We start from the raw sequence: 21841 nt of genomic DNA on the forward strand, positions 1-21841 counted from the left end.
CGAATTAAATTCACTGTTGAATTAGAAACAAACAGATCTTTAGTTTTCGGATACACTAGTTGAGGTATCCGGACAAAATGCACTCAACTTCACAGTCTATAGGAAACAAACACACATAGAACGTTACCTACATCTCATCTCCTCTCAGCCCAAAAAGCCGTTTCATATGCAATAGGAACTACAGAATTTCCACCAACACAGATAAAAGGAATCAGAGCTACGATGTTTTAGTTCAGTCCTACCAACAAATGGCTACAACTTCTAAACCAATCAGATGAACAAGAAATACAAGAAACAGTTCTGAAACTCCTTACACCTCCACATCCTCTACTTAAAAACCAAGGTGTCTATAATATCAGTTGTGGTTTACACTACATCGGACAGACAGGCAGATCTGGAGAGGTACGCAGATCGGAACACTTCAAAGATGTTGAGAACGAAAGAAGACAGGAATCAGTTCTGGCAGCACATACAACAGAAACGAAATTATAATTTGCCGTTTTTTATTAAGAGCGTTCAAAGAATCAACTGAAATCATAAAGCATCCTCTACAGTGCAACGACAACAAAAACCAGGGATGATTTTACATCAAGTTTTGTCTTCATTGATTCATCACGACACACACCATCTGCCAGCAGTGTCAGGTTGTTAACTTTAATTTATTCATGTAATTATCCTGGAGAAGTAAAACAAAAGACTTTTCACTTTGATATTTTTTGTGTGAAAAATACCGGAAAACATATTCCTAGAATTTTCGTCGTAAAACCATTCAAGTAAATTTATTTACGATATTCATAATTGTAACAGATAAAATTAATTTACCCAAAGGGAAAATTAATGCATTTTTGAAACCTCAAATTTTCGCTCCTTTTCTTTCTTTAGTTGTTGGATACCTAAGATGCATTTAAGATTTAAGGTGAACATATTGATACGTTATTTTCACACACGATTAACTGTCTTATTTGTTTAACTTGTGATTGGCATTTGTTTCATACGTGGGCCTTACTTGCCACAAGTATTTAGGGTATTTTTGGTTCATTATAAAAGAAAATACTATTCTAAACTGGATTTTAGGATTTAAGAATATTAAGTTTGAAAGTCCATGTTTCAAAAATCTCAAGAGCTTTCACAGCTATTTATCTTACAGGAAAACTGAAGAGAGTTCAGGGAAATTAACCAGATAAGGATTACTAAGGATTGTCACCATCATTCATCTTTATCGCACTACTTTTAATATAAACCTATCCTTCCCTTCCTAATTTGTTCAGATCACTAACTGTTGGAGGTAACAGTGTATTGTTACCTCCAACAGCTCCTTTAATTAAAGACTCCAACAATGCAGTCTTTAATTAAAGGCTTATCAACTTTGTACTTATATGGAGTCTGGCTTAGCAATATTACCGTGTATCAATTTTTTAAAAACTGTTGTTGAAATGAACTGTATCTTATTCTTTCATATTATTTTTTTTTCTAGATTTTTGTTGTAAGCGTTTGGAAGAAATTCGATTGCTGCTAATATTTTATATTTACGGCGCTAGGAGGCGCCACTATGTTACCTCCATTACCATTGCTGGACATTAGAGGAGAAGCAAGTCCTGAGGAGAAATTGTGTGATGGTTGTTCACAAAGAGGGCTCGTAAATGACACAAATTCTACAGGATTCAGCGAAACAACTTTATTATTCTCCAGCCAGGATCTTGGCGATTATATATTTAACAAGATGTACGTCAGAGTATGTCTTGTGATAGCGTACTCTTTTGTCTTCTGTTGTTGCTTCTTTGGTAAGTAATTCATCCCAAATGATTGTTGGTAAATTATTATTATTATTATTATTATTATTATTTGTCACTTCCAGAAAGTCCAAAGACTCATCGAAGGAGGGCATCCACTCCATAACTCTGTCTCCATCACTCACAATCCACCAACTGACCGCAACTACACCAACGCCATCTACTGCCGACCACCACCACCATTAGTATTTCCACAGACAATCAAAAACATCCATGCCCACGATGGGATTCGAACCCGCAGTGTTTTCGCTGGGGAGCGATGAATAAAGGAATACCCACAAAAAAAAACATCTGCTCAAGTTAATTAAGGGTCTCCTATTTTAGGATTTACTCAGGTCTGTTTGCAACACCTAGTTTTCATATTCTTCAGCGCCATCTAGATGTTAAAAACAAACGAATGAATTAATGGGCGTATTTAAACACATTAATTGGTTAAATATTATGGAATCTCTTTTAACAAAATGTCACGTGATATTTATTTATTTATTTTATTGCATAACCGTAATTATGCAAAATGACCTTGATTAGCAATACCCATCGTTCTGTATTAGATATCCTCCTTATTGAGAGAAACAATAAAACGCAATTACTGTTCTCTCTGTGATGATATCCAAAAAGAGGCACATCGATCGAAGCTTTGCTGTAATCTGCACCTGTAATAATCTAGGTGGAGAGTACACTTTCATTCTGCAAATGTGCCTGTTCCACAAAAAAACTTAATCTCTTTAGTGGTGTTTTCTCAGAGTCTCACCATTAAATACTGCACATCCAGGCTATTAATTTAACTGTTTATTGTGTTTTTTCCCCTTAGGATAAGGTATACGAGGATTAGATAGAGGCTCGTGATGGTTGAGATAAGAATTATAGTTAGAAATTGCATCGGAAAAGTTATTAAAATAAATTGCGTAGCAAGTTGACGAGTCTTGCGACTTGGCTTTTGTAGGATAAAGAATGGTAACATTAGTAAAGAAAAACAAAGGTATGAAGAAAGAAAGAAATAATTTCGACACTTATTTCTTTTTCATAAAAAGACTAACACAAACGAAACTGACACAAATAAAAACGTCTCCCAAAAGGGTTAGCGCATCTGTGAAAGTTGTTATAATTAATTAGGTCCTGTGACCTACCTTGGTATTACTTGATTCATGTAAATCTAGTTTACGTTGAGACATAGTCGAAAATGCACTTTTTTTCGACTACTATGTCCATCGATGCGAGTGTTCTTTGGCCGATTTATCTGTTTTAGCAGTAACAATGGGAGGAAAGAACCCCTGCTATCTTGCTATCTTCATATTAGAGTGGCTAAAAGCTCTAAAGAAGTTCCCGAAGTTCTAGAAGAGATTTTCAACAGGTCTTTCCATCCAGAGAATATCATCGTACCAGTTGCTCTACATAAGTACGCGAAAACAGTGGTAACTGTTGATAGAAATGAAGTACTTTTCGCAGCAAAGTGTATGTAGAGAAAGGCTAAAAGAAGATTAATACGATGTGCTAATTACGAATAGCAACTATTTAATAAACTGAAGTTAATTATTATTCAGATTAAAAACTTGCATATATTCTATGACATTTAATAACGACACATCATTGTTAAGCAAATAAGACTGATTAACAAAATAGCGGACCACTGTCTCTACTTCATACCCAAACGTGGCAATTCTTTTCTCCGATCGTTTCATCCATCGTCCTCCCCTCTTACACAGCTGTTCTCCGTAAATGATCTTTCTTCAGACATTATAAATTACAGTCTTTGTGTGTGTGTGTGTGTGTGGTCGCACACCAGGTACAGTGAGCTTAGCAGGGAAGGACTGGTTGGAGACTGACATTATCCATTACTCTAATTATCCTTAGAAAACGACTTCCACGATGTGCTTTGCGTAGTCTGGAAATATTAATTTAAGAGTGAGTTTGTGTAAGAATATCATTAGGGCCAGATTTTTGTAATTTTTTGTATTTTTATTTTTCCAGCCAATAGTTGTCATGTACTTGAAGTTTATATACATAATGAGAGGCATGTACACTGTATATACACTCTGCTTACTGTACACATATATATCATTACGCATATAATCTCCAGCAATACCGTTTCTATTTATTTCACCATTGTGCAGATTTCTGAGTTTATGTTTTATGTTTTTATGTTTTATCCGAAGTTTATTTTCTCTAAATATTATTGCTTCCAAACTGTAAATCGAACATTTTTGCACAGTTTTAGAAATATTTTTATAATTTAATTATTTCATAATTAAATTATGAAAATATTTCCTTAAATTAATAAGGAACTATCACATGTTATTTTATAATTATTAATAGTTTATTTATCTAAATTAATCACTATATTAATAATAATAATTATTAATATTACATTATTTACATAATTGATACACAATCAAAACAAGATATTTAAACAACAATTTCACTGGTGATTCAGAACAATCCAGATTCTACCTAAGAATAGTCCGTTAGGTAGCGTCGTAAAATATGGACTGTCCCAATAAAATATGGACTGGCCATTTCGATAATAGGGCAATCAATGCGTTTCATGAGATGAATGTTTATTATTATACCTCGTGAAATTTTCTTTTTCTTTTATGAAAATTCTAGTTTTTAAAATGCTAACTATTTTGCTGGTACAATAGTTGGAAAATTTTAGGTATAAAGCACGTGATTTCGCGTGTTGGTGACGAATTCGTACATCGCCTTATCCTTTCTCCCATTCGACATGAATTGATTCATCTTGGCACATTGCCAGTCGAGGTTCTAGCATCTGCGGTACATAAGAGAAGTCTTGTTTCTAGTTATAGGTATTTGACTTTTAATGTATGAAGAACCTAAGTTTGCATCTTTGGTATTGCACTCAATATTTTGGAATAAAATTTGAAATTTCTGGTTATCGAGTGGAAAGCTTCACAACTGGCTTATCATCCATACACCTTAAATACATTTCGAGATCTGATCACCAAAATTGCTAATATGATATAATCAAGTTATTATTTATATATTCATAGAGCAAATGCTTTGTGAGCGTTGTTGATTATTTTGATATTTCAACACGACTGTGACCCAGTTCATTTTATCACGGCAAATCCACCTTGTCCTTGAAAGAACCTACAAAAGTATTTCTTGCTATTAACAGCAATTTGTAAGGATATTAGAAAATGTCTAGACAAGGACAGGAATGGAAATAAAGGTTATAATATCTTTGATTACAAATCCTTCCAGGTTACTGTTTCAATCAGTATCTGTCGTTACTCATTTTTATTGCTTCAGGATAAACTTTTATTTGGTTGGCTATAAGGTGGCCAACCAAATGAAAAACATTAGAAGTCATATCAAGTTCTTTCGTTCTTTAAAATATTACGTTATTTCATGGAATATCAACATTTTGCCAAACAGTAGATAGGTGGAATACATTCCATACAGCAAATCATCATTGTTGACAGACAGCGCCACTGCTCGTTATATTAAGAAGCTTAAGAAAATAACAAATAAAAACTTTAATGCTGGCTTGCTCTCCCAAATGAGGATTAGTTGATGGGATAAAAAAAAAGTCGACTTTGCTTGTATAAAACATCTTTCAGTCAAGTTATTCGAGACCGTAGCAAATTAACTTAATGAGGTAAGATGACGCTTAATCAGCTTAATCACCTACGCGAGTTTCAAGGATGTTGATAATAAAGGTAAAGATCGATATCTTATGTAAAAGACCAGTTGCATGAAATAGGAAAGAACAATATATTTTCGTATAATTTGAATTCGTATTATATGCGATTCTCATTACCAATCTTTATAGCTTTACGTCATTTTATAAGTTTTGGAAAACTATTTTCCTTTTTTTTTATCATTAAACCTAGTTTTTATTAATTAGTCTAAATTGTATAGCCTTGGTCTTGTACTTCATTTTAGTCTGTTACATTACTGAATGTATTCAATAATCTATACGAATCATCTTCTTTGTCTATTCGTAAGATTATAATCATCAGCATATCCAATTATTCTTAATTTTTCAATTTTCATTCTGTATTCCACACTTGTCCGTTTTGTTTACATCCATGAGTTAATAATTAACATCAGAATATTCGTACGTTCAACTAAACGCAATAAATGTGGTGGTAGAGTTGTTTGTGGTATAGGCAGATGGCGTTGGTTCTCCACGCGACACTAGTAACCAATTCAAAGCTGACAAAAGAGATAATTATAACCTTGTTATCTGAATGGCAATTGACAAAGCTAATCGAGATATCACCATAGATACAGACCGTCTATCAGACATTCCGTGAATGTAGTATTGGAGAAAGGACCGGTGCATCAAGAGTAAATTGGGCGAAACATTTCCACCAAAGTGATAGCAATCGTTACATTTAAACAGAAAGCCATTTAACATGTGATTGGATTAGAAAGAATGCACACATACCAGGAAAGGTTTAAATGATTTGGACACTACTGACTCGACCGCTCGTGGATAAAGTCATTTGTTTCTTCGTGGAATAGTTATGGTACAAATGTTCATAGAACCGTTTTTCCATAATGTGATAAAATTTGGCAATTTTTATGATTACCAAAAAGGGACAAACTCCTTAAAGACAAGAAGTTTTTATAATCATAGTTGAGTTTAATCTAATGTAACAATGGGTGTGCAGTTTTTTCCATCCCTGAAATACTTCTTCTTCTTCTTCTTCTTCAACGTTTTGGTTTTGTCCACTGCTTGACGAAGGTCTTCCCCATGGTTTTCCAGATCACTCGGTTGTCTGCCTCTCCCATCCATCTCACTCCTGCAGTTTGTTCCAGTTCATCTCTTCACCTTCTTCTCGGTCTTCCTCTTGTCTTGTTCCACCCATTGGTCTCCACTCTGTTGTTTTTCTAGTCCATCTCCCGTCACTGCATTTGGCAATATGGCTAGCCAATCTCCACTTAGCCTGTTTAATGTATTTTACAATATCCATGACACTTATTTGAGATCTTATCCAGGTATTTGGGTTCCTATCTCTTAATGTTATTTTTAGCATACTTCTTTCCATGCGATGTTGTGTTGTTCTCAGCTTTTTGTTTAGGACTTCTGTTAAAGACCATGTTTCTCCTCCACATGTTAGGACAGGAAGTATGTACTGGTCGAAAGCTTTCATTTTTAGACTCATAGGGATGTCACTTCTGAATATGTCTCTCATTTTCCCATACGCCATCCATCCAAGGCGAATTCTTCGTTCAATCTCTTTTCTTTGGCGCTCCTCAAAGGATAACAATTGGCCCAAATATACATATGAAGTAACTTGTTCAATTTCATGGTTTTCAACGTTCACAGTTCTATGGTTAATATATTTATTCATCATTATTTTGTTTTTTCTCTATTTTTTTTTAAATCAATTACTCTGGAGGCTTCATTTAGCTGATTTATCCTTTCTTCCAGATCTTCAAGATTATCTGCTATCAGGACAATATCATCTGCAAATTTCAGATGATGCAGCCTTTTCTCCATTTATGTTTATTCCTTTTGTTTCCCAATCAAGGCTTCTGAAGACTTCCTGTAGTGCAGCTGTAAATAATTTGGGAGGTATGGTGTCGCCTTGCCGGATGCCTTTTTGTATTGGGAACTTTTCACTGTTTTCATATAATTTAATTACAGAAGTTGCATTATTGTAAATATGTTTTAGTGTTTCAATATATGGTTTCTCAGTTCCCTGGGTTTCAAGTGATTTTAGTGTTGCAGATGTCTTAACTGAATCAAATGCTTTTTCATAGTCTATACAGGCCAGACGTACGGGTTTATTGTATTCAATTGATTTTTCAATGAGCTGTCTTAATGTGTGAATATAGTCCAAAGTATTGTAATTCTTTCTAACTCCAGCTTGTTCACAGGATTGCATTTCCTCTAGTTTAGATTTTATTCTATTATTTATAATTTTTTGAAAACTTTATATATGGCGGGGAGTAGGCTTATAGGTCTGTAGTTTTCCTTATTGCCCTTTTTAAAAATTAATATTAGAAGTGAATTGTTCCAATTTTTCGGAATTTTTCTCTGTTTTAGGAATTTATTAAAGATTTTAGTCAGCTGCTTGATGACAGGGTTTCATCCCAGTTTTAAGAAGTCTAACATACTTCCATCTTCTCCTGGGGCCTTTCTATTCTTTGTTTCCCACAATTCCATTTCCACTTCACCTTGTAAGATCTCAGGGGCATCGTATTCTTTCTCACTCGAATTATTCATAGATGATTCTTGGATGTCAAGGTCTTTGTCTTCATAGAGTTCAGTATAAAATTCCTGAATTCTTTTGATTATTGCATCTCTATTTTCTATAAGTTCACCATTCTGTCGTCTTACAGCAGCTATTTCCTTTGTTCCAACTGATAATGTTCGTCTTAGGATTTTCGTATTACTATTGTTTTCTATTGTTTCTTTAATTTTCCTAGTATTATACGATCTAACTTCATGTTTCATCCTTTTATGTATAGTTTTACAAATTTCCGCATATTCTATTTTATTGGTGCCATTCAAATCTCTTTTCATATCTCCTCTTTTCTTCATCAGATCTAAAGTTTCCTGTCTTAGTTTTTCCTCTCCTTGGTTCCTTTTTACACCTCCTATTTCTAGTGCACAATTCAAGATAGATTTTGTTAAGATTTCATTAGCATCATCGATGGTAGTAGCTGTGTTTAACCTTTTTAGTTCATTTTTGAGTGATTCTCTATAACAGCTTTTATTGTGATAGAGGTTTTGTAGATTCACTAAATTGGACTTTTTTTTACGAGCTTATTCCGTTCCCATTTTTTGTTGATCCATACTTTTTCCCTTACTAGTCTGTGGTCACTTCCTGTATTAAATCTATTAACCACTTCAGTATTATTAATTATATATCTTCTGTTGGAGAGGATGAAGTCTATTTCATTGTACGTTTGTCCATTTGGGCTTCTCCATTGTCGGTTGATTTTCTTCTTGAAAAAGTTGTTCATAATAAAGAGGCTATTTTTGTCTGCGAATTCAATAAGTCTTTCTCCTCTTTTATTCCTCTGTCGAAATCCAAATTTACCGATAGAGTTCAGATGGTCATCTCTGCTTCCAATCTTGGCATTAAAGTCACCCTTATAATTATGTAGAATTCTTTAGAATTATTTAATGTGGATTCTAATGTTTCATAGAAATCGTCTATCTCTTCATCTGCATGGTCGGTGGTTGGGGCATATACTTATATAATTTTCAGTTGGTATCTTTTATTTATGAAGAGAACTTAGTTCAGCTATTCTTGATGTTATTTTATTGACAAACAGGAGATCGTACTTGATTGTTTTATTTATTAGGAATCCTACACCACAAGTTGAGTTTCTTTCACCTTCACAGTGGTAGAATAGTTGTCCATCTTTTAATTGCATGAAAGTTTCTTTTTTCCTTCTTATCTCCTATAGGCCCACGACGTCCCATTTTATATGGTCCAATACCTTCATCAGTTCTTCCAATCTATCATCATCCCGTAGAGATCTGCAGATCTGGAGTACATAGAATGGATTAAAAGCCTATTTCATGCATTAAATAAATGGATGGATGCCTAGCTTAGTTATTTGGCGTCACTCCAACACCGACGACATCCACAACCCTTAACTTCTTTGCTATATAATTTTCTATCTAATTTTGTTTAGCATGTGATGAATGTAATGATGAACAAGCAAAAAATTCCGGTGAATGAGATAGTTGTTTCGTGTCTTAGTTAAAAGTTATTTTAAGATACGGAAGTCAGCAAATGAATCGATGCCATAAAAAAGGGCTGTTGCGCATTTTTCCGATTTTATCGATTTTGATTAAGATAGTGAAAAAGAGAGTTGAGGCTAATTTCTAGTTATACTTTGGCATTACAAACAATTGCTTATAACGATGTATGATGTTATTTAGTGCTATCTCTAAAGCAGTTATTATTAGATCTGTTAATTGTGATTTTAATTATCACATAACTGTTAATTTCTCGTGGATAGACTGATTGGTTTCAGCAGCTAATTTATCTGCCGGATAACGAACTTTTGAAGGACAAATTCATTAAAAGGATGATTGATTAATGATTACTAGCTCATTCGTCTCTCCTAATGGTCACATCAATGATCCCTATAGGTCATTTATCATTCTGGTTATAGACGTAACGTAAATTTCTGTTCTCAGAGTTCAGTGGTCGAAGTGATGGATAAGGTGCATTGTTCTCGATTACAAACCCAAAATGGTTCAGAGCTTAAATGTTTGGAATCTGTAAGCAATTACATCTTTATTAAAACGCGTTTAATGTAATGTATACACAGAGTAATTTTCTCAGTGACAGGTGATACTTTACTATCTGCAACATACGCAAAATATTACTCGACTGTTAAAAGACTATGTGTTGTTGGAAAGGATGACACCTTCACATGGACATTTGATCTTAGAACTATGCATGGAAAGACATGAATTCCATAAAGGTCGCATCAGGATGGTGATACAATGACGTAGAGAGAAACTGATCAATTGATTAATTTTGATTCCTCTAATTGATCAAAAACAAGTCATTATCACGGAAAGACAGCAATAAAAGTTGGGAGATCAGCAAACGTCAACTACGACACTTTTAAGAAAATATATTCGGATCAATGACTGAGTGTAAGTACTTCTCAAAGTCACACCACTGGTGGATTGTCGCTATGGCAACAAAGAAGACAGGAAGAGAACCAATTCCCTTGTGGCTTTTACATGTCAAGGAAAAGGCACCTGTTACAATATTTAGTGAATAACTTCTACGTGATTTGTTTTTCCAGTCCTGACGTCACTGTGCCCAGAGGAAGACATTAACTTTCTTTGGTGCCTAGCAACGTGTTATTGTATAAAGTTTAAGTGTTATCTGTTGCTTTCCGGAAGTGTAGCAAAAATATGAATTTCACAGGATCTTCCGGGACGGAAGAGCCTGTGAGAACCTATAGATAAGCTTATAGATCATTATTATTAAGTAGGTCTGCTTCTTGGATCGTACTCCTTTGAGAAAGCAACACGTTATTATTAAAAGCATATCTCTCTGTTGCAGTGTTGGACACATTAAGTGGTTGGAATACAACAAACTCGATCATAACAGTAACAGCCGAACTCAAACAAATGCTTTCTTCAAACGTTTTCTTTGAGTTTGTACAAAGTGATCACAGATAGCTGCTGTTTTCCTTCCTCCCCCAGTAACAAATCCTTCGACACCATACACCCTCTGTCCAAAGAGAAACCGAACTATTCGAGAATAGAAGAAACTAGAGGCGCCACCCACCTGTTTTCTTTTTTTTTGTTGTCGAAAGCGGCAACCTTCATCAGTGTTGTGTCAGCTGTTTATGACATTTGTTTCATTAGCAGCCGAGTTATAGTGCCAAGAGTGACAGTGGGTTTTGACGAACGGTGATCGTCGCGATATTCATGCCGTACGCGACGAATTCTCGCTATCAATCGCTTCAAAACTTCGAGATAAAACCCATTGACCGTTTGGCCAAGCGGAACGAATTCTTTGTGGATAATGTCCTTGGAATCGTAGAAACAAATCAGCATTGTCTTTACTTTTGACTTCTCCAAGCGACTTTTTTTCGGATGCCCCTCTTCTGGTGGTCTCCACTCATCACTCTGGCGCTTTGTGTTGGGCTCATACTCAAAACACCACGTTTCGTCACCAGTAACGATTGTTTCAAGGAAATCTGAGTCCTTACGAGCGGTTTTAATGAGGTCCTTGCAGTGTTCAATTCGATACATTTTTTGGTCGTCGGTCAACTTGTGGGGAACAAATCGCGAGTTCAATTTACGAAGGCCCAAACTCTCGGTCAAAATGTTTTGCTCAGTTTATTTTTCAATCTCCAATTCATCTTCAATCAATCTCACGGACGATTTCGGGTTTTCTTTGAAGAAATCACGCACGTTTTGAATGTTAACTTCGCTCAGTCCAGTTTTTGGACGCCCCGACTTTTCGACGTCCTCAAGCGTCTCACGACCACTTCGAAATCGCTTAAACCACTCGTGAACTTGAGTACGGGATAGGCGTTCATCACCGTAAGCTTTTTGAAGCATTTGATGCATTTCGGTAAAACTTTTACCGAATCGTAACACAAAAGTCAATCGCAGCTCTCTGTTTGAAACTAATTTTCCGACCGTTCGTCAAAACACACTGTAACTCTTGGCACTATAACTGGGCTTCTAATGAAAGAAATGTCATAAACAGTTGACAGAACACTAATGAAGGTTGCGGCTTTCAACAACAAAAAGATATTACAGATGGCGCCACTAGTTGTTTCTATTTTCGAAAAGTTCGGTTTCTTTTTAGACAGCGGGTGGTGGTATTTATAGATATAGTAATTGTTTGTAATTCTGTATCTGTATTTTTGAATTATTTTTTTCTAAAGCATTTTAAAAATCCGTATTTTAGGGAACTGTATTCATTGCGCATTACGTTAAGCTCTTCATGCGGTTTTAGACACACATGTTTGGAATTTCAGTAAGATTTATTTCGCAGTTCTTTTTAAGCTGTTGAAGTGCCTTTAAATCATTCAACTCACCTCTTAAATAAAATCTTTTGTTTACTAGACAAATCTAGACTTTTGTCTGGTCCAGAAATAAAGTGTATAAACTGAGCATTTTATTAAAAAAAAAAAAACCGTTTTCGAAGCTTAGTAATTTCTAAAAGGCTTTAGAAATTACAGAGGCTGCCTTAATCTCAATAAAGTATTATCTTTGTTTTTATCGTTTTTTTAAATTTATTGTTTTAAAATAATCTGTCTTAGCCTTCTAAGTGAATTGCAACAAAAGCTACTCTAAAACTTTTTTTTTGGACATTCACTTTAAATTCAATATAGATTATCTTTTCTTTTCTTTTTTTTTTTTTTAATGCCAGTTCCGCTCACGGAAGTTTAACAACACATATCTCGCATTTCGTACGATAGGCAAGTTAAACGCAGAGCATGTATTAAATACTATGAAATTAATCTTGATTTAATAGTCTTGAATTAACTGCGACAAAATTAATTCGGTTTATTTTACAAAAGAAAGAAAAAAAAACTGAACTCAGTTGAACAATAAACGTCGTTAGTGCATTGTCTTTTGATATACGTAAGTTTCTATTACGTATATAAACTCAACTCGAAACAACTCTAATCTTGTATCAGACAGACTACCAGACTTGATCATTTTTACGTCTTTAAGGTCACCTTCATTTCTGAAATCTTGAAGTTCAGTTATATATGATAATTTACGTGAGGACGAATCGACTGTTAATCATGTGAAAAATCCCCCCCCCAAATTTTTTTTTTTTGTTCACGTTATTCTTATAAGAATTTATAATTTATCGTTGATTTCACTTTTGTCTTTTGGCCCTTCGCTTAAATTAGTGAGTCTCACAACTATTTAAACTAAAGGCGCCATTATAAATATTATCCGATAATCCCCGTTTTCAGAAGTCCTTCCTTAATTTTAATTATAATTTTCAGCATTTTAATTACAATAATCGACACATTAAAATTGTGGATTATATTTTTAGCGAAAGGGCCAACCTCATTCTACCCTGAACATCAAATGAATTTGTTTAATAGTTGCTCAAGATGGTACAGAGTACCAGCAATAAGTGATTATTATTATTTGTATACATATTTCTTAAATTAAGGGCAAGAACCTTGTGGCGTCCACTGAAATGGTACTCGGCACTACTTAGCGCCAAGACGCCCATTTATCAAAACTCAGTAATCTTAGTTTATCACAGGCTAAGGGACGACCGTGATATTAATTAAATTAGTCTCCCAAACTGTTCTCCGCTAAAATATTAAATGTAAAATTATGTATGATAATTTTCGATTTAATGTATTAGCATAACTGGATACACAATGCTATTTCCCATTGCACTGTGTGGGTTCAGTTTCCTCTTAGGACCACATAATACAATTCATATAAAATTTATTTTCTCTCTCTAGAACGTGCTATGTTCGAGAATTATGTGTGTATTCTCTGAACATAAGTCAATCCGAGTACTTTATATGAGAACTCGCCTTCATATAAAAGATTTGAACTCACGACTTGTCAAGAGGCAACTGCCAGCATATAGTGTCTGGATTGTATATCTGTGCATTCACACAAAACATGTATTGTTGAGAAAAAAAGTCCAGGATTTCGACTGTTTTTAGGTTTCCTCCCCAATGGAGTATTACCGACAAGCTCTTAAACAGATTATTAATAAATAATCCAAATTTATTTTGTAAATAGAAAAGGTCTGATTCGAGATATGTTCAGACATACCAATAACCATTGGTAACAACTGTATTCAATCTCTTTTTTGGAGTTCATCAGTTGATAAGTTTTTGCAACATTACTTAACGACTAGCATTAAATTTTTTGCCCAAATTCTACATTGATGATATTGGTAAAAAAAAAAAATTCAGCTAACGCCTTTTTGTTCCCGTATGGGGAGTAGGCGAGGCCGTTTCAGCCCTAACTTTTGGAGACTGAGTGGGCAGTTCAGTGTCCAATGGTAGCCAATCAGAGATAGCTGGATCAAGGCTGTCACTAATTAATGACATGCTTTGACATTAATGACACTAATTAATGACATTAATGGCACTAATTAATGACATTAATGACATTAATTAATGACACGCTTAATTAAAGAGAGACGGCTCAACAAGTGCGGCCATCTCGTGGTCCTTAACCCTAACACAATATTTTTAATGTCTGAAATGGTGTGGGTTATAACGGTCGATTTTCTTGAGTTTATGGGACGAAACAACCGAGTTTCTGGGAGAAACAACCAGCCCCATGCCAGAGATCGACTAACTCGGGAATCGGATTCAAAAGACTGGATTTTTGAATCCGAATCCGAACGCCGACTGGATTCAAAAGCAAGTCTTCCTTCATGCGGTCAAGCACTGTGGTGTGCAAACGCCACATCCACTGAGCTACACAGGCTCTTTTTTTTAAAAATTGGTATTGATATTGGTAAATCTATTCTTATCATACTTAACTTAATAGTCCGGAAACTCACCGTGAAGAGCACTAATGAATTATTTAAAGAGGGTCCATAAAGACCAAACATGGAAATATTTAAAGAAAGCCTATAGGGATAAAACAGAAATTTTACGAGACACTTCAAGCTTCCAGTAAGCAGGGTAGTGATTTAATCCGAATAATGAAATACCTCTACCACCTAAAAGATAAAAAATATTACTGGATCTAATATCCACTTTTCTTAGATAAATAAATGTCTACTCTTGAGTGCATTTTTTCCCAAATGATAAAATTCAGAATAAATAAATAACGAAAAATTACAGGCTCTTTGCCGAGTCATTAAAGAATCTTGATTTTTGAAGTTCGAAATAAAAAAATAATAAAATAATACTATTAACTGTTTCTTCATAGATATGATTTAACGTAAATATTTTCTGATCATTTTGTGTGCATTCTGTGCGTTTAAGATAAATAAAGACTACATGTAAGTTCGCTTTTCAGACATATTGGATTTCCTGTTACTTGAATTATCTTGCTTTAAAACTACAAAACGGTACTTCTCCAAATCAGAGAGGTTTGGTTTTAAAATTGGAAAAAAAAAGCTAATTATGTATAAAAGTAATAATAATAATAATTCTCCTTGAATGAACCATTGATATCGAACGACATCGATATCAATGGTAAAACTGCTAACAATGTATGAAGATTACTTCTAATTATATCGTGGTATAATAAACAAGACTTCCTATTTTATGCAATTACAATAATGATAATGATTAAATTATCTTGAAGCCATCGCTCCATTCCATTCCTTTCGAATAAATATTATTCTTCGCCCGCAGATCATTATTCGATTAAACTTACCATAATTATATCTTCATCAGCCACCAAATATCAGATTTTGTTTTCGATGCTGAATAATTTATCTCATGAATAACCATTAATCTTAATTTAGCATTCTTTAAAATCTGATACTTTCCAATAATTATGTAATAGCTTTGTAAAAGAAATTTGGAAAATGTAATTATGTATTACATTATCCGGAACCGAAACCGAGCGGATAATTACATTAAAGGCAGACAAAATGGAATAAGGCAAGGAAGGACGCATATTAAGCACAATTCGTCAGCCATTTGAATAACTGCCTGAATTTCGGCTCCTCCAACGCCAAAATTCCCCCTATCGGCGATTTTTTGTACTAAATATTTTTTTTCACGGAAATCATCTCCCCATGCCTTCAAAAGTCTCAACATAAAATTTGGTCTCATTCCGTTTATTTGTTTTTGCTACAGATGCCTCCAAAGAGGGCATTGAGAGTGTACGAAAATAAAATGTTTTGTTTTATGTTGGAGAAGTATCACAGTGTACGAATCACTTTCAAAGCGTCTTTAGTGAGATTTAATACATAATTACATTTTCCAAATTTCTTTTACAAAGCTATTACATAATTATTGGAAAGTATCAGATTTTAAAGAATGCTAAATTAAGATTAATGGTTATTCATGAGATAAATTATTCAGCATCGAAAACAAAATCTGATATTTGGTGGCTGATGAAGATATAATTATGGTAAGTTTAATCGAATAATGATCTGCGGGCGAAGAATAATATTTATTCGAAAGGAATGGAATGGAGCGATGGCTTCAAGATAATTTAATCATTATCATTATTGTAATTGCATAAAATAGGAAGTCTTGTTTATTATACCACGATATAATTAGAAGTAATTAAAAAAAAGAGCCTGTGTAGCTTAGTGGATGTGGCGTTTACACACCACATGATATCGATGTCGTTCGATATCAATGGTTCATTCAAGGAGAATTATTATTATTATTACTTTTATACATAATTAGCTTTTTTTTTCCAATTTTAAAACCAAACCTCTCTGATTTGGAGAAGTACCGTTTTGTAGTTTTAAAGCAAGATAATTCAAGTAACAGGAAATCCAATATGTCCGAAAAGCGAACTTACATGTAGTCTTTATTTATCTTAAATGCACAGAATGCACACAAAATGATCAGAAAATATTTACGTTAAATCATATCTATGAAGAAACAGTTAATAGTATTATTTTATTATTTTTTTATTTCGAACTTCAAAAATCAAGATTCTTTAATGACTCGGCAAAGAGCCTGTAATTTTTCGTTATTTATTTATTCTGAATTTTATCATTTGGGAAAATGATAAAAAATGAAAAAAATGAAAAAAAATATTTAGTACAAAAAATCGTCGATAGGGGAAATTTTGGCGTTGGAGGAGCCGAAATTCAGGCAGTTATTCAAATGGCTGACGAATTGTGCTTAATATGCGTCCTTCCTTGCCTTATTCCATTTTGTCTGCCTTTAATGTAATTATCCGCTTGTTTTCGGTTCCGCCAGCGCCAAAGTATCCCCTGTCGGTGACTTTTGGTACTAAATCTTTTTTTCGAGGAAATCATCTTCCCATGCCTTCAAAAGTCTCAACATAAAATTTGGTCTCATTCCGTTTATTAGTTTTAGCTACAGATGCCTCCAAAGAGGGAAAGTTATTTTATGGCCACCCTCTATATTACAAACCGTCATTTTTTAAAAATGCATTTATAAAACCGTCATAGTAAAACTGTTAAGTATCATTTCTAATTTCGGTTGCTTGTGTAGACATTTGGAAATGAGTATGCATCCATAGCACTATCCCAGACAAAGAAAGACTTTTTAAGTTCAATTATAGTCGTGAACGAGAAGAACTTTTTTATACTCGTTTCTTTGACCAGTTCTCGAGTTAGTCGGTCTGAAGCAAAGACAAATAGTTTTTTTTTCCCTTTTCTTTTCCTCTAGGATTTTTAATGCCACTGATGGAAAGTGTTACAGACTACGAGATGACGGCATTTGTCTTCCAGTACCATGTACTCCTGATGCCTATTAAAATCATTGATAGACTTGGGCCAACTATTACTGTTGCACGAGCGGAGATTGGTTGCCCACCGATCTTCAAAAAGTTAGGACTAAACGGCCCTCACCCACTCTCTTTGGGGAATAAAAAGCATTTGGTGATTTATTATTTATTTATTTTTATTTTTGATTATAACTTAGTTGTTTTCGTCATTATCAAAATACTCATGAGATATGCTTTCCATTTAGGAAATAGCCAGAAGTTTTTCCTGTGGAGGGGGGTGTAGGGAGGATGTTCCAAATATCAAATTCGACCTCTTCAGTGGTCATTTATGTGAATATAATCATATACTTTTTCGAGTTGTCATGTTTGTTATGTTCCAAACCCAATGGCTGTTTCTCAGGACAAAACCTGTTTTACACCCATCGACAAGCACGTAAAAGATTCGTCTATGTTTACATAATATGATCCATACAACATTGATCGTACACCATTGTATACTAAATAATAATATTCGTATGGGATTTCCCCCTTTCTTCCTCATCCTTTGGGTGGAGGGAGGGCTGATGCCTCCTGATAATGGATTAATTATATATATATTATGACTGTAGATCCGTGTGTGTGTGTTCACGGAGCGGCTTGACTGTTTTGATGGGACCAGAAACCAAGTTTTTTCATATGAGACCGACTAACTCACCTTTAGTCGAAAGAGACCAGATAAAGGTTCCCTAATGTCATCGACAAGAATCGAACCCTAATCGTTCCGACTAAAGGACTTTGTCTACACCGACTGAGCTCGGAGGCTCTGTATACTAACTGCAGCAGAGCGATGAAGAAACAAAGCAAGACTAGATGCGTTTCAACAGCATGTTCCACAATCAATACTTTGGGAACACCCCTTTATAATTGTACAGTGAGTATGTTCTGTAATGAGATGAAACTCGAGATTTTGATCTGAAGTACTTTGCTGTTTTTACTTGAGAATTATAAAAGATCCTCACATAGAAAATCCCACAAAAATCCCCATTTAACCATATTTTTTTATTTTATATTAATATGTGGCCAAAATATTTGGAAGTTCTTCAACATAGAGGGATACTTTTTATGTAGAACAAGAGCTTTAGCTGGCGTAGGACTAATAAAGCATAAACGGCATAATTTTCTTGTATCCAATAGCACACAAATTTTGATTGAGAACAGGAAAGTTAACCAGATGATACTGCCACGTAGTGGTCGCAAGTAGAACCATTGCACAAAAGCTGATTATCGTATCCATCATAATGAAATAACACTATTTTATAATTCACACAGAAAAATATTGCTTTTAAAGTCTTAAGAGAATATAATATTGATTAATGACTTAATTTATTAATTTGGGACTTCAGTGGTTATTAATTAGTCTGTCATCTTTATTTAGTTTCCTAATATTAAATATTTGTTGTTTTTTCCTCATAACGCTAGTTTAATGTATTTAATAAACATGACTTTTCAGATAATTCTCTAGTGCTTCATAAATCAAGTTAATGTGATAAATTTAAAGTGGTCAATTCCCAACTTTCTATCGAATTATTATCCACACTGTCCTAAGAAGAAATGTATCTAATCAGCTTTTGTTTTTATGCCTTCTATGGAACGTTTCTTTAAGTTTAAAACATAAACTAAAGTGCGTATATAAATTTGATAATAGAAGTCATCCTTCAGTTTCTTGGCAAGACTGACTTAATGGCAAACAAATATGTCTAACCCGATCTTTATTTAGGCATATTTTATGAGTCTTAAAGACAAACATGAACGAATATTCTTGAACTAATATAAAATGCAATTGATTGCTTACCAAGATTTTAACGATATAATCCTTTGTTATTTTTATAGGAAATCTTATGGTAATTACAGTTATCATCATTCACAGAAGAATGCGTACGGTCACTAACTTCTTTCTGACTAACTTAGCATTTGCTGATTTTTGTGTGGGATTGTTTTGTGTGTATCAAAATTTGTCCATCTACCTCATCACTCATTGGGCATTTGGAGACTTCCTTTGCAAAATGTATCACTTCGTGCACAGTCTAAGTTACACAGCCTCCATCGAGATCCTAATGGTTGTGTGTATTGAAAGATATTTGGCCATTATTCATCCCATGTGGAGCAAACGTGTGATCACCATTCGAAGACTGCGAATCGTCATCATCTGTGTGTGGGTACTTACTGCTGCCTATTGTAGTCCTAGACTGATAATGTATGCCACCATCCAAGTACCATCAGCTAATGGCGATGGGGATGAAGAGACTTTATGTGTATTGAAGCGTTCATTGTATGACTCAAAAATTTACGATTTGGTCAATTTCGTGGTGTGTTTTGTGGTACCTCTTATGGTTATTACTGTCCTGTATTGCATCATTTGCGTCCGATTGTGGAAGAGTCACCTACCAGGAACTAGTTCGTCAATGAAGACCGGGTGCACTTCCAGAAATCAACGAGCTTGTTTGCATTTCGATTCCTTGGGGGAAGTGAAGACTGTAGTTAACTGTGACCCAAAAGAATCCCTGAAAAAATGCTCCGTAGTCGTCGACCACGACTTCCAATGTAGCTATGTCTCTAGCACTAGGTACAACACAGTCTTATGTGACAGTTCCGACAAAGATCCCGAAGGAAATGACGCGCGTGTCGACTTCGCCGCCAACTTCATGACCCACAGAAATCTTCACGCTCCTGTCAACAGTCAACAGTCTTTTCAGAACAATTCTGCCATTTCCGTGCTGCGCGCCAGGCGAAGGGTCATCCGTCTTCTGATCGCTGTAGTTGCCGTGTTTGCTCTGTGCAATCTACCATTTCACGCTCGAAAGTTATGGCAGTACTGGTCTCCAAATTACGATGGTGCTAGTTCAGCTTCCGCCATCTTGACCATCAGCACAACCCTCATTCTGTATATGAACTCGGGAGCTAATCCATTCTTGTATGCTTTCTTTTCGGATAAGTTCCGTAAGTCCATGGCAGATGTCCTTATGTGCCGCCTTAAAAGAAGAAGAAATTTACCAAGTCCTGTCCGCTCAACTGGTCATTATTCTCACTCTTTCTTTTCTCCTCCACCTGTAAGTAGAGCCCGAAGTGTTATAATACCCCATGAAGAAATTTAATTTTTACTATTATGTATCATTTGAAGTAAAAAATAAAATAAACATGGCAGCTTCATTTATAAGTAGTACTTTTATTTAATAGCACGCACACACGCACGCGCACACACACACACACACACGATCATTTCGTTTCATGTTTTCATATTAAATATATTTTGGTTTAGTCCCACTTATTATTGATTTCGTTAAACATTAGATTAATAATTTTTCGAGGAAAAAAAAAGAGAATTTTTCTAAATATATGTATAGCTTTTACAAAGGTTAAGAACAGAACATAAAACGAAAAGAATAATAGTCTACCTAGAAGTCAATGACAAATAATGAGTTCTTAAGTCAACAAATATAGGTAATTTTTATTAACTTATAAAAACCTCTGACTCTCCACTGCATGAAATCATAACGAAGAAATATAAAGTTATATAAATTCGAGTTACTGCAATCAGCAGATATTATATCCATGGCCACGGAGGGACTCGAACCAGCAGCCTTTTGAGTAGAGAGCGGATACGCTAACCACACGGCTAACCAAGCCGGCGAATTATGTTCATCAAGGAAAGGCTTTCTTAATTTATGATAGAAACAACCTTTTTTATGGACCACATAAATAACTTGAGTTACTATAATGATACATAATTCAAATACCAATATATTAAATGTAAACTATATTACCTGAAAACTGTACGTGTAATATTTAAATTATGAAATATAACTAGTAATCTAGACAGTTTATTCTAAAATCAGCTTTACGGTTATGAGGATTGATTATAAGAGAATTTGTATTTTAATAAAAATGTAACATTATCGAAGTGGCAACTATGCGGGATATTTGGTAAAAAAAAAAAAAAAAACTTCTGATAAGCATATCGGAAAAGAAGGAAAATCTGTTTTTTTTTTATATTTTTTTATTTATTTTTTATTTTTTATTTTTTGCCACAATAGTAGCTATGGAGACCTGAGTGTTCAGGAATTCTTATTCATGCAGGATGTTGCTTGAGGAAACTATAGTTTCCTCATTAACTTTAACCATCAGATTGATTTTATTCATTATATTTCCCCATCCACTACTCCATTATTTCCAAAGAAATATTTTTTGAATCAAT

The 21841-nt window shown here is 34.4% G+C and overlaps 1 pseudogene; it reads left to right on the forward strand.

The window, feature by feature from the left end:
- Nucleotides 1–1549: 1549 nt before the first annotated feature.
- LOC150095264 (trissin receptor pseudogene) lies at nt 1550–20741 on the forward strand (annotated as a pseudogene).
- The last annotated feature ends 1100 nt before the right edge of the window (nt 20742–21841 follow it).

This window comes from Typopeltis vanoorti, chromosome 20 (assembly GCF_054136105.1).
Source record: "Typopeltis vanoorti isolate ZY-2024b chromosome 20, IOZ_Tvanoo_1.0, whole genome shotgun sequence".
NCBI lineage: Eukaryota > Metazoa > Arthropoda > Arachnida > Uropygi > Thelyphonidae > Typopeltis > Typopeltis vanoorti.